Genomic DNA, 13,959 nt, shown 5'->3' with positions numbered 1-13,959 from the left:
GCACTCACCTGTTATTGTGTGATGTCAGGGAGGTTACACTCTGTTGGGAATGGATAGTTGCTCCCTAGGGGGGATGGGGGGAGACATCTGCACTGAACCTGTTTGCCAGGATGTTGGCAATGCCAGTGGGTTCAGGGTAAGTTTAGTCCGTATGCAGTAACTCACAGCATATCAGTGAGTGTCCACCCAGGTTCCTGACATAACTGAAGAAGGCCTTGTCGTAGTCCTACATGTCTGGTGCAATTGTCCATGAGAAGCAGCCCTTAGATAAGTTCATGAGTGATCATAGCTGTCTGCTAGTACAGATCACAGATGCTTTCCCCGTCTGGGATTGTGCTCTATCATGTAGTAGCTTCCTCCTGACGTTGTACAGCTTATTAATGGCTGGGGTCTACCAGACAGGTCCCCTGCCATTGGAGGAGTGAGTCCTGTTGTTATTTGGGATAACACAATCCATGCAGTCCACTAGGTGTCCATAGAATGTGTATGTAAAGGATTCAGCAGTCGGAGCCGTATTTGCCACTGTCTCAGGGTTTCTGAAGGATACCACCTTGCTTTGGTGAAGTGAGACGTTGGCTCATGAGAAGTTCACCAAGAATACCCAGGATGGGAGTGTGGAGGGTATATGTATGTCCAGTGAGATATATGTATGTTCTGACCTTACCAATGAGGGGTATATCGCTGGTGTGGAACATAGAGTCCCCATGTTGGTGATGATCAGGTCCAATATGTATTCCCCCTTGTGGCTGTGATGACTGGTTGTGCCATAGCATATGAAATTACAAATTGTAGCGACTGTAGGGCGAGGGTGTTGGGGCTTGAGTAGTATCCCCAGTCAATATTTGTGTATTTGAAGTCATCTAATATAATGGAGTTTGTGGAGACTTTCATATTCCCCACTGTTCCCATGAATGCCGAGTGTGGTTCCTGAGTATGGGAGGGTGGTCTGTAGCAGGCAACAAACTGAAAGGCAGTTTTGCACAATGGTAGTTGTATATGTATGGTCTGTGATGCTTTGTGCAGTGCTACTAACCCGGAGTTGTGTGTATCTGTGATGTATATGGATACTCCCCCTAGTTGTGTTGTCCGTTCCATGTCCTGTGGTCATAAAGCATGGTATGAAACATAACCTGGTAGTGCTGGTGTGCATATGTGAGCCTGAACTAGGCATCTGTTACTGCACAAATATCACTATCCTCCATACTGAGGAGAGTCCTGAGTGGCAGCAATATGAGGGTAACACATCTGGTGTTGAGCAGCATTACCCTTAGTGTCATTTAACCTGTAATGTCTATGGAGGTGGGTTTATCTTTTGAGCCCTGCTCAACAAATGCACTATGGTGGTAGCAAGAGCCTTAGCCAGCATTCAAAGGTCCAAGGGTGACAGGTGCAAGCTGTCCTAAGTAGGTTACGTGGCATGTCGAGCATGTCACCACAGGCTGACAGACACTGTATCCCCTAAGAATTACACCAATTTGTTAGTCAACTGTTGAACGTGATATGTTTGTCTGTATACTGTGACATCATAATTGGTGGGTGTAAGATGCTAGACAAGGTCAGGGTCATACTGTCCTGGGCTACATGATCAGAGTGTTCCTCCATGTCATGTGGTCCAGGGAGTAACGTCTGAGGTTTTACGCAGCAGCATGGACAATGATGGTGCCAGTCCTGTACTTGCTTTGGAGTGACCTGACTGCATGTGTTATGTGGCAGAACCTGGCACCCGACATACAGCCCAAAGTGACTATTCCCATGTTTGGGCTGGTGAGTGGTACGTCAGTGTGTTTGACAATAAGTGTCGCCTATTACAAGTGTATTAGGTGTGTTGTTTAGCCCGAAGGGCAGTGACTGTGTGGAACACTGACATTGTGAACTATGTGATATGTGGGTATTGTAGTGGGGTAGCAGTTGTGTTTGTGCCTGCTGTGGAGGTCTCTGCTGCTTAGGCAGGGTTAATTCACAGCATCTGAGTATGTCTATGTGTGATAATGTGGTTTGTGTGCTGTCACCAGAGGATATGTGAGACTGATATGCGGTGTGTGTGGTTACCTTCACCACCTGATAGACTGTGCCAGTCATGGGTCGAGAGAGTTCAGCACCCTGTATGTCTCTATAGGTACATCTCACACAGTTTGTCGGGAGGAGGAGAGGGTTGTCTGTGTACATGAGGCAGATGTGACATTGTGTCAACATCACAATATTCACCAGCTGGACTGGGGAGTACAAACGAAACTGACTGCTGGACATGCCGGGATATTATGATGACATACACTGTAGCCAGATCACAAAGGATCAGTAGGGTATTAAGTGTGTAAAAGAGTATAACAGGGATTAGTGATCAGGTTCATTGGTGTTCTGTAAAGAGTAGCTGAGAAGGAGTCCAGACTGAATCATGACACCTCCGACAGCTATGTCATATATAACAATGTACACCCATATATGTCCTGAGTCAGGGCCAACTGTACCTGACTGACAATGCTGACATCCTGACAGACAGGCCCATATATACAGACCCACCTCCCACTGATGATAGTCCATATCATCATACCAGGAGATCTCACATGTAGAATGGATGAACAGCTACCCCTAATGCCAAAAGCATGGCAGCAAGTGGAATACATTGATTCCCAATATGTGTCATGCATAATCTACAGAACAAACAGATCCTGCACCTGAACAGTCAGCTGAGCCTCCCCCCCTACACAGGATGTGGAACCGTTGAATGTGTTACAGCAACATATGGCACTCCACACAAGTGTTGGTGCACAACACACCATGGGAAGTACAGTCCAGTACGCCTATGAAGTCTGACCTGCAAGGCCATGGAGTCCATCATGGTTGAAGTCATAAACAGAGCTATTGGAAGCTGACATACACACAACCCTACTAACTGTGGTATGTTCATGGGCAGATCATGATTCCCAAACCTGCTAGACTGTTTGCAAGGCAGCCACCCAGGACATACATCACTGAAAGGAGCTACACATGTCACACATAGACTTTGAATAGCCCTTTATCAACATCACAGACACATGTCGTATCCACAAAATCAACAATCTGTGCATAAATATGTATTGTCATATGAAGGAATGGCAATTTGTCCACAGATAGATCACACAAGCTAAGAATTGTGGAGTCATGTTCAAGCTGTTAACACCTGCTGACCCACATGGTTCATTTCTGGGATTGTATAAAACAAAGTGCACACACATTACCATGTCCAATCTGATGATGTCAGCATCCTACAAATATAGCAGGAGAAAAGAAAGCACCCAGTAAGGGATCTAATGTGTCGTGTTAATGTGTATCTCTCTAGTATCATAACATAGTTAAGTAGTGGTTCAAATCCTGCAATTGCTGAGTGTGTGTGTGGAGTTGTATGTGTGTATGTGATTTCCTATGAGATGAGTGCTCTTTTTGGAGACTAGGAAAACACATTAAAAGAGGTAGATTCCTCTTTAGCAAGTCTGATGATGTCAGTATCCCACAAATACAGCAGTGGAAACACATTTCCCCAGTAAAGCATATAGTGCGCCGTGTTAATGTGTGTTTTATTAGTATCATAACATAGTTAGGTAGGGGTTTGAATCCTGAAATTGCTGGGTGTGTGTGTGATTCCTTTTGAGAGGAGTGTCCTTTTTGGAGACTGGAAAAACACATTAAAAGAGGTAAACTCCTCTTTGGCAGGTCCGATGATGTCAGTATTCCACAAATACAGCAATGGAAACAACAACTCCCAGTAAAACATATAGCGCGTCGTGTTAATGCATATTTCTCTAGTATCATAACATAGTTAGGTAGGGGTTTGAATCTTGCAATTGCTGGGTGTGTGTGTGATTTCCTTTGAGAGGATTGCCCTTTTTGGAGACTGGGAAAACACATTAAAAGAGGTAAATTCCTCTTTGGCAAGTCTGCTGATGTCAGTATCCCACAAATACAGCAGTGGAAATTAAATCACCTAATAAAGCATGTAGCACGGTGTGTTAATGTGTACCACTCTAGAACCGTAACGTAGTTAGGTAGGGGTTTGAATCCTGCACTTGCTGAGTGTGTGTGTGTCTGATTTCCTTTGAGAAGAGTACCCTTTTTGGAGACTGGGAAAACACATTAAAAGAGGTAAACTCCTCTTTGACAAGTCTGATGATGTCAGTATCCCAAAAATACAGCAGTGGAAATGAAAATCCCCAGTGAAGCATGTAGCGCATTGTGTTAATGCGTATCTCTCTAGTATCATAACATAGTTAGGTAGGGGGTTGAATCCTATAATTGCTGAGTGTGTGTGTGTGTGTGTCTGACACTGTTGGTCAATGTGTCTTGGGTTTTGCTTTTACAACTGTATGACAAATCAGTAAACAACAGTATGTGCATTGCACACTTCAGGTATGTGTGTGGCAAATACATATATGTACATGTGACCTCAATTGGTATCTGTGTGGCAAATACATATATGTACATGTGACCTCAATTAGTTCATAGGTGTGAAGCCTGCTTTCTACACAAATACATCTGTTACCATTGACAGTCTGTGCTGCTGCTTCTCAGACCTTAGGTCACATATGAATGTATGTGGCAAGGCCAGCCACTGTAGTGATCTGTGGCCTTGGTCATATGTGTTACACACACCCATGACAGTTTCTATAGAATAGTGTGAGTGAGGGTTCATGCCTGGGGTATATTTCAGACATGTTCAAACACAACACAGTCTGTCAATAATGGCCATTCATTATAAGTGTACAACACCTCCGTGGATATGCATACAGACCCCTTCTTGCTTATGTGATACACTGAGGGACATCAGCATACCTTTGGAAATGTGAATACCAAAGGACAGATGACATAACATGTGGCTGTATGTACACATCGGTACCCCTGCTACATGTTGTGGGCTACTACCAATGTGGTACTGTCAGGATGCTATGTATAGTAAATGTGGATGATTATGCTATAGTTGGCTTATAGCTTTACAGCATGTGTTGGTCAACAGGTATCTGTCTGTATGATACCCTTGTGGAGAATAAGTTTCTCATCTGGAGAATGCATTGTAGGCCACTGTATGCATTACCAGATCTGGACGGACATATCCCTAGTGTGTTTGCTTGTACATAGGACGGCTACATGCCAAACAGGAGTGGTCCCAGGAATGGGTGGTGGTCAATACCACTGGTTACTGGTATAGTATAGTACCGGAAGGATTCAAATGCTACTGTGTATCCTATATTTTTGTGTCATTTGTCAAGACATCATCTAACGATTGGGTAAAATCATGCTGTTGAGGTTATGTATACTACCAGAATGCAAACCAATGACCGATATTAACAGTATCACCCACAGCATAGTGTCAAACCATGTCATACACTCATGTGTACCAAAGTTGTAACATATGTGTAGTAAAATGCATACTGGCCACCAATAGGAAATATGAAGTGTTAACACTGTGTAATACAGGGCATGTCACCCTTCCCATGTGTCCACTATGCACGTACATGCAGACAGTGCACCTCCACCATGTTCACAAATGTATACCTGCAAATCTGTACTGCACACATCACACACGTACCATCCTCTCACCAACACATGCTGCCAGTACCACACACATCAGCCAAGTGGCACATGGGCGGACAATACATTCTTGGAATTAACACTGGTGTAAACAATACTACATTGATAATCATAGCTTTAATGCATCATGCCTGCTCAGATATACCTACAAGGATATCAGTACACTTTGCTGTTGACAACATGCTAACATTGCTACACTGCTATTGGTCACCCTGTGCATCAGCACCATGTAAGCTTGTTCCTGCATCATTGTCAAAGATGACAGGAGGTGGCACAGTTTCATCATATGCACAGGGTGTGTTATTGGTTTGCTAGAGCCCTACAATGACCCATCCAATCGACATGTATGTGTGTGTGTGTGTGTCTGTGTGAGGGACAACAGTGCAGTATGGGTCAATGTTGATGTAATGTGTGTGTGTGTGTATGAGTTAGCCCTAGGTGTTTGGTTTATGTGTGTGTGTTGGCATGCACACAGTTCCACCTTGTGGCTGCCAAATATGGGAGGTTGTGGGACAGCCACAGACTGTACCTGCCAGGCTGTACAGATCACTGTCTCCGGCCATGGACAGAGTACCTGTGCCTGCCAGGGGTGCCACGAACAGTATCGGGTACTAAGCCAGACTGGGTACTATTGTCAGAGGCAGAGGAATGTCAACTGGACCCATGTCCCTGCTGGGACTGGCCAGAGCCACGTGCACGTGGTCATCTAGGACAGTCTATTGACAGCCCAGCCCTAACATTGCTGGGGCTGGTACTGCCACTATGGGAGCGGCTGGGACTTGTGTGTCATCCGCGATGACTGCCAGCTGATGATGTCGCTGGCATATGTCCACGTCGATGTCTCAGCCATCCTGCACTGTCCTGGCACATGGACATTACATTGCGGAGGACATCTAGTGTCTCCCCCCAATGTCTATCAATGACCTCGGTGTAATAACGGATGGCACCGGCAAGGTCACGGATACTGTCATTGATAGCGGTGTTGTGAGCCCTCTGCACCCTTAGTCCCTGCCTGGTGTACCGTTCCATATGTGCCAGTGCCTGCATTACAGCCCGGAACATACCTGAGGTTGTGAGACCTGTGGGGGCACGTCTGCCAGGGGCATTACAACCAGCAGTGCTCCCACAAGAACCCCTGGACATATGCCTATGTGGTACCATTCCAGGTGTCTAGGTATGGCTGCTGTGTGGGGTTGCATGTGCCATAAATACCACACTATCCTGGACAATGCCTACTGTATGCTGTTCCTCCACTAAGGCCATTGGTGTTGAGGGATGTATCGACAGTATGAATGTGCGCATAGATGGGGTGGAAAGCTGTGTACTGTCGATTGGTGGACCAACAACAGACCTGACTGTGCCACAACACATGTGGCATCATGTCCACTATTTGTGGCAGTGACTTCAGGTTCCCTGCTGCACTCATCCAACAATACCTCAGCACCTGTGAGAGGAAGACAGGAAACAGACTTTACAGTCTGTACAGGATGTAAGCACACATGCACACATGAACACATAAACACATGAACACATGCATACATGCACACATGAACACATGAATACATGCACACATGCACACATGAACACATGAACATATGAATACATGAACACTTGCACACATGCACACATGCACACATGTACAGATGAACAAATGAACACATGCACATAAATACACTACTCAGTCAAGTTGACACAGACACACACACACACACACACACACACACACACACACACACACACACACACACACACACACACACACACACACACACAAACACACCAACAGCAATAAGGAACATACTCATTAGTGGTTGATGGTGAAGTACAGTATCACAAGCCAAAGAGTCCTGTCACACGTGTCAGCATGCAGGATGTGTGTTGCTCAACAGCATGCAGTGCAAGTGTAGAGAGTCCTTGTTGATAACAGTATACATTTCCTTGATGCGTGTGTGTTGTTCAATGATTGGCCTCACCCTGGAACACAGTGCGTACATGGACACAACATTGCTGTGCAAGTCTAAAACGCTTTCCAATCTCCTGTGCACCATCACTCATAGGTATACATACCATGGCCGGATGCACACAACTGTCAGGTGTATAGCAATTAATGCTATGTGTAGTACTGTAGTTACTGTAACTGGATGTAGTGTAGTACCATGAGCCATCATCAGGCAGCATCATGTGGTCACTCAAGGCCACTAATGTATGCCACATTGGCAACTATCTTGCTGTACCTGGTCTGCACCAGTTTGGCTACATTAACCATTTCACAGTCAGTTGTTACATGGGTATGTAAGGTGTTCAATAGGGAGCATTGCCTAACATGAATGTGTTGTGTGTTGAAGTGTGTCGCACCGCCCCGTGATAGGCCTCTACCCCTCAGGTATAGTATGTGCGCTGTGTTGAAGACATTTGGGATACTGGAGTATGACCTTACAGCAGGTGTCTACATATGCCATGTGTATCATATTAGCACTTACTGCATATGACAAAGTGGTGTATGTTGTGTGCATGTGTATTGACTCTGCCTATACAATATCCACTACAGTGTACCACAATTGGTTGGGATGCTCTATGTATTGCATGTGTTTGAGGCAGCTACTCATGTTACTGGGATGTGCATAGTCCCACAGAGAACATGCAGAGCATGCATTATGTGTAGGTGTTTTACATGTGTATATGGTCTACAACTCTCCTATGACATGCACATGCAATATGCTATATTAAATGTAGAACACTCACTAGCATGGATCTGCTGTCTTGCTATTACAACAGAGGGACTTACAAGGATATGAGACAGTTTGTCAGTGTCAACAACTATGGCGTTGCTGCTATGAGTTTGCAATTTTACAGTAGTACAACAGGTGACAGTCACAGGCATACAGATTATGTTCCAAATTATCAGTATTGCATGACACCAGGCTCCACATCTTCTGAATACACAGTACACATCTGATAAATGCATGTTCTAACAATCGAGCTAACAGTACTCTACAGATATGCCATGTTACCTGCACGCTCTGAGTCGACGTGCTGGGTGACTCCAGCCTCCATGATGACACATGTCTGTTGTAGTGGTTGGCCAGGAGCCACCACGCTGAGGAGCAGCTCTTCCACTCTGGTGAGGGGTGTATGTGTTGCTGCACCACCACCTGTGGCAAGCTGTTGTCTGTGGACATCAGAGGCATGCTGCTGGACATGTCTGATTACATCACTGCAGTGATGGTGTACCTGCTCATAAGTCTGGTTATGCATGCCTACATCATTCACCCGACGGACAACATCCTGCCACAGTGCAGTGCGCCTATGTTGGTCCTGGCTGGTTCTGGAGAACAGCAGGTTGTGATGTTGTATAAGGGCATCTAGGATGACTTCCTCCTCTTCAGGGGAATATGTGGGCTTTCTATTGTGAGACATGTACCTGGAAGACAATAAAACAATAATTGTGAGCAAGTCATGTGGCACACTTAACATTCTAAAGTACAGACATCAGTGAAATGCCATATATAGCAACCTATTGGCTGTCAGTAGATACACACTTTTAATACCACATATCACTGCTCAGTCCACAACTGCCTGACAGTGCCAGACACATACTAAATACCAAACCATGTTATGCACAGCAACAAAGTGAAACCAGTATGTAAGACTATGCAACAGTACATGGCACACTGTATGTGACACAATGAACCACCTAGCCACAGGAGGTATATATGAAGTTGATGCATACAGACATTTGTCATCCATTGAAATTAATGTAAAGTACAGTTACAGTACTACCAGTACACCACACTACTTGTTGATAGCGAACCCCTCAGTAACATATGTGCACATTCATCAATATAGGTGGCATACTGCTGTACTACACTATACATGTTGCTAGATATGCAGTTATATCCTGTGACACACATACCACCGAAGCTATGTTACAAGCATACCCACGCACACATCAGACATACCTACAAGACACAAAGGTATGGCAACCCAGATGAGTTTTACCTGTGTACCATACAGTACTGTGTAACTTACAAAACCTCATGCTTGAGGTATGTAATGTGTGAGGACTACAGGTAACAAACAAAACAGTGTTTCCTAGCAGTGTGGATATACACCACACTGTGCTGTTTAGGCCTACAGCTTCAGATAGTACTACAGTTCAAATGGGATTTGTAGTCACTAGTGTGAACAATCAATAAGCATACATGTACTGCTGTAGCCTACAATGGCACACTCCAGTCAACACCATGGGACTACGTCGCACCGTATGCCATACTGCTTTTCCTGCCTAGCAGTAGCATACATATTTTTTGCTGGGATCAGAGCTACAACACTACATACCATGATATAAACAATTTCCCACTAGGCTATCACACATATACACAACTTTGACACATTCACCTACACATTCATCATCACACTCAGTCAACCTCACATAGCAAGTAATGCAACAGGTACATGTGTGTGTGTATCGGGTCCTAGGTAGCTTATAGGCTATTAGCCGTACGGCCTATGGAAGCCTTGCCATATGGTACCCTGCCCTCCAACACCCATGTAATTTAGGTTCATGTGCCCCTGTCATGTAGAGCCACAGAGGTGATTCCCAGGTTGTGTTTCCTATCTCACATCCAATCATCATGATTATTCATGGCAACTGCTAATGAGGACCTTCATTTGCTATTGATAGGTAGTTAGTTCCAGAGTATGGTATGTGTCTGACATGATCATGTACCATTCCAGCATGTTCTACTTTTTGACGTTACAAGGTTTAGATCAGTACAGTGTGTAGCTTGTATGGAGTTTAATCTGTTTATATGGAGCATGTCCAACACCTGTGGGTTTGGCATAGCTTTGTATGTTAGGCAGAGGTTGGCTCTGGGTTGGCGGTATGCAACACAGTGTAGCTGTGGTTTTGTAAGCCAGTCTACATAGGGCATCTGTTTGGGTCTGGTAATACTCTTTGTGAGGTATGTGTCTAGCATCTACAGTTGCTGTACCTGTCTTCTGAGATACATACCAACAGGGCCATTGTACTCTATGATGGGTGTTATGACTTATGAGTAGAGTGGAATACTGACCTCTTTTTCCATGGATGACACACCTTATCTGATGACATGTGGACCGTACACAGTTTACATGACTAGTGTGGCACTGTGATTATCAAAAGGGACACTACTGTCCAACTGTGTCCCGTAGTCTCTAATCACACGTTTGGTGTTGAGTAGACTACCACCTATGTTCATGGGTACAAGGCTTTTAACAAAAGGGATGGCAATACATTTACAACATTGAGCTTGAGCGTACATATGAACATCCATTGGTGTACATATAGATATACATATAGGCACATATACAGTCCGCCTTTCATGGTGGGAATATCAATTATGCATGGGTTGAGAGGGATACAGTTATGTAATAATATTGCACAGTCTTGTGCAGAATGCATGGAAGGTATTCTCAGCCCATGTATCTTTAGCAGGATCCCCTGTCTGGAAGACTAAAAACCTAACAAATCATACCCACAGCGTTTTAACACCACATGTCATATGCCAGCACTGTATGCTGTCTTGTTTGCCACACACTACAACCTACATATAAATATGCACATAACAACCTGCACCAACATATACATGTCCACCCTTCACAAACAGTTGCAGTTTGTCCCTTGCTCTATGCACATGTTAAGATGCTAATATATCGGACACATAAATATCTCTCCATATGTGTGTGCCATGCACACACAAGGTCCACACTGTTGCAAGTCCGTACACCTCACTGTTGACTTGTTGGGCCTTGCTACAACATGGGCAGTTGTCACATGTGTGCATACAGCAATAGTACAGGGAGTATATATAGCGGCAAATGCTACATTACTATACTAGCCTGGTACAGCAGTTGCCAATGCTAAGCTACACATGATATGACTATCATGCATGTGTTACTCTGTCACATCCAAGTTTATATAGGTGTTTGCACTACTCCCCTAAACTGCCATTATACACAGTACTGTACAGAACATAGATAACATGATCAGATGTTTGACATATAATGCTGAGCTACATATGTCACAGTTATGTCCCACTGCACACAGCTACACACTAATTTGTCCATGGCAGTAGTTATGCATGGCATCAGTGCATACATACCTACTGCTGCCACACATGCATGTTCCAGACTATGTACAGTACTATTCATAAACCTCTACTACTTGCCAGTAACTACATATCTGTTACATACCTGTTTGTCACTTTCAGGTCCATCTGTGTATGATTTGACAACTTTTTTAGTTTTTTTTTTTTTTTTTTATTAAGTAAAGTTTTTTTTTACTTAAGTTTTATTTTTGGTTATTAATTAAGTTTTTTTTCTTAATTAAAAGTTTTAGTTAGTAATTAAGTATGTATTATTTTTACTTAATTAAATATTTTTTAGTAAGTAATAGTTTTTTTCACGACTCTCCAAGAGTTATACGATGTCTGACATGTGCAATGTAATGATTGCATGTGGGGATAGCAAGTACAGTCTGCTTTTATAAGTATCTGCGCATGTGCATGTGATGCCCTCTGCACCAATTGGTGCCCAGCATTTGGTAAATGCATACAGCCTGCTGTGTGATAATTGCAGTACTCACTGTCATAGCAACCCAATGCTATAAATTGCTAAGGTATGTAGGCATAGCCCTTTCAGATTTCCAGAGTGGGGCCCATGCTTGTTTGCTGTGGACACTATTGTGTAAGTCAGAAGGTTGGTATACTTCTTATATCCGAAGCTAGAGGTGTAGACAGTGATGTACATGTTGTACTCAGACCTGACTGTTGCCACTTCCAGTACAGAGCTATCAGTGTAGAGTTTAACTCACCCCTACATATGCTTACACAACATTTATGTGACTATGTAGTTTCTTTCCAACTCATATAATTAACTGCCATACAAAAGTAGTTATTGAGAAGTATTCTTTTGGCACATGAACTGTTTGTGAACTGTTATACTGTGAATATTAATGCACTCACCTCTGCAGGGTTTGTGTTTTTTATTTTTGACATTGGAACAGGTTTCTCAGGAAACTGGACAATTCCACTACTGAGTATGCCTACCTACATCCTTGGTAGACCCTAAACACACAAGTATATTTTAATTGTGGGGGGGGGATGTTGATATACAGAGAGCATTATGTATTATTGTGTCAATGTTATCTTACTGGACTTAAAGGATTGGTGTGTACCTGTTTGTTTATCAAGGCAAGTGGTTTGTCTGCATAGTTCCCAACTGTGAACCTATCCAGATGGTAGTCAAATGTTACACTGTTATTCTTTGTCTGTGCAACCCACCGGTGTTTTCATCACTGGTACAATGGCATTGTTACAGTCAATTGCTACCAGTACATGGCTACATCCTTTGGTATTTCTGTGTTGTAGTCCTACATAGGGTATGCTTGTAGAAGTCCTACCAAAGTTATTTGCAGAGTGTGTAACAGCAGAATAGCCGATATGCCTGTGTGTTTGTGCTTCTGCCAGGCCTATGAAACAGTCAGATACATCTTTGCATGGAGTCAGGGATAGGTAGTTAAAAGTGAGGTACACCTTACACATAATAGAGACAGTAAGTGTAGACTTGAGTGAAGCAGTGCATATGGATTAGTACTCATTTTATGAAGTACAAGTGGTGTCTACTGTTATTATTATCAGTATTCATTGTGTAATACCCCACCTTTCTGACTGACATCAGTACTTTTCAGAGGGATTCAGAGGGACAAAGCTATAATATGTTTCACAATCAGGGGCATCCCTGAAAAGTAGTCACAGTTAGGTAGTATGGCCTCTGCCCTAATCAGATATGCCACTGTTTGTCCTGCTATGATACTGTGTGGGGGTTGTAAAGTGCCTCTGTAACATTATTTGCTGCTAGAATGGCTGCTTCTCATATCACACTCATGTAATGCATTCCACAACAATTGCTGGTAAAGATCCACAGAACAAGCTTTGTGTTATGGCCTTCCTATTTGTCCTTTGCATTCACTCATTGTAATGCATGATATATTTATTTCAGCACCAAGTTATTGTATAAGTGCTGTGGCTTAGTGGTAATTCATGCAGTCTAGTGTGTCCAAGGTCCGGGACTGACAGAGGTGTTTTATTTTGCTGTTCAGCAGAACAAGGGCCCTGCCATGCAGTGTGACTAAGTCACTTTTAAGCAGTTGTAAGCGGGTTTACAGGGGTTTGTGTGATGCTTAGCGATGCTTAGCTAAGCGCACACATGCGCACACTCGCTTAATCCCGCTTACTACTTCTTAGAAGTGCTTACTCCCGCTAACCCCTGCGCTAATTTCTTTGAAAGAAAAGAAAATGGAGAGATAGGAAAGTGGTGAAAAAGGGGGCACAAAGAGGGAAAGACAGTAGGGAAACAAGC

This window comes from Protopterus annectens, chromosome 1.part0, assembly GCF_019279795.1.
Source record: "Protopterus annectens isolate FY-2018-M chromosome 1.part0, PAN1.0, whole genome shotgun sequence".
NCBI classification, from domain to species: domain Eukaryota; kingdom Metazoa; phylum Chordata; order Ceratodontiformes; family Protopteridae; genus Protopterus; species Protopterus annectens.
Note: the sequence above shows the minus strand (reverse complement) of the source record.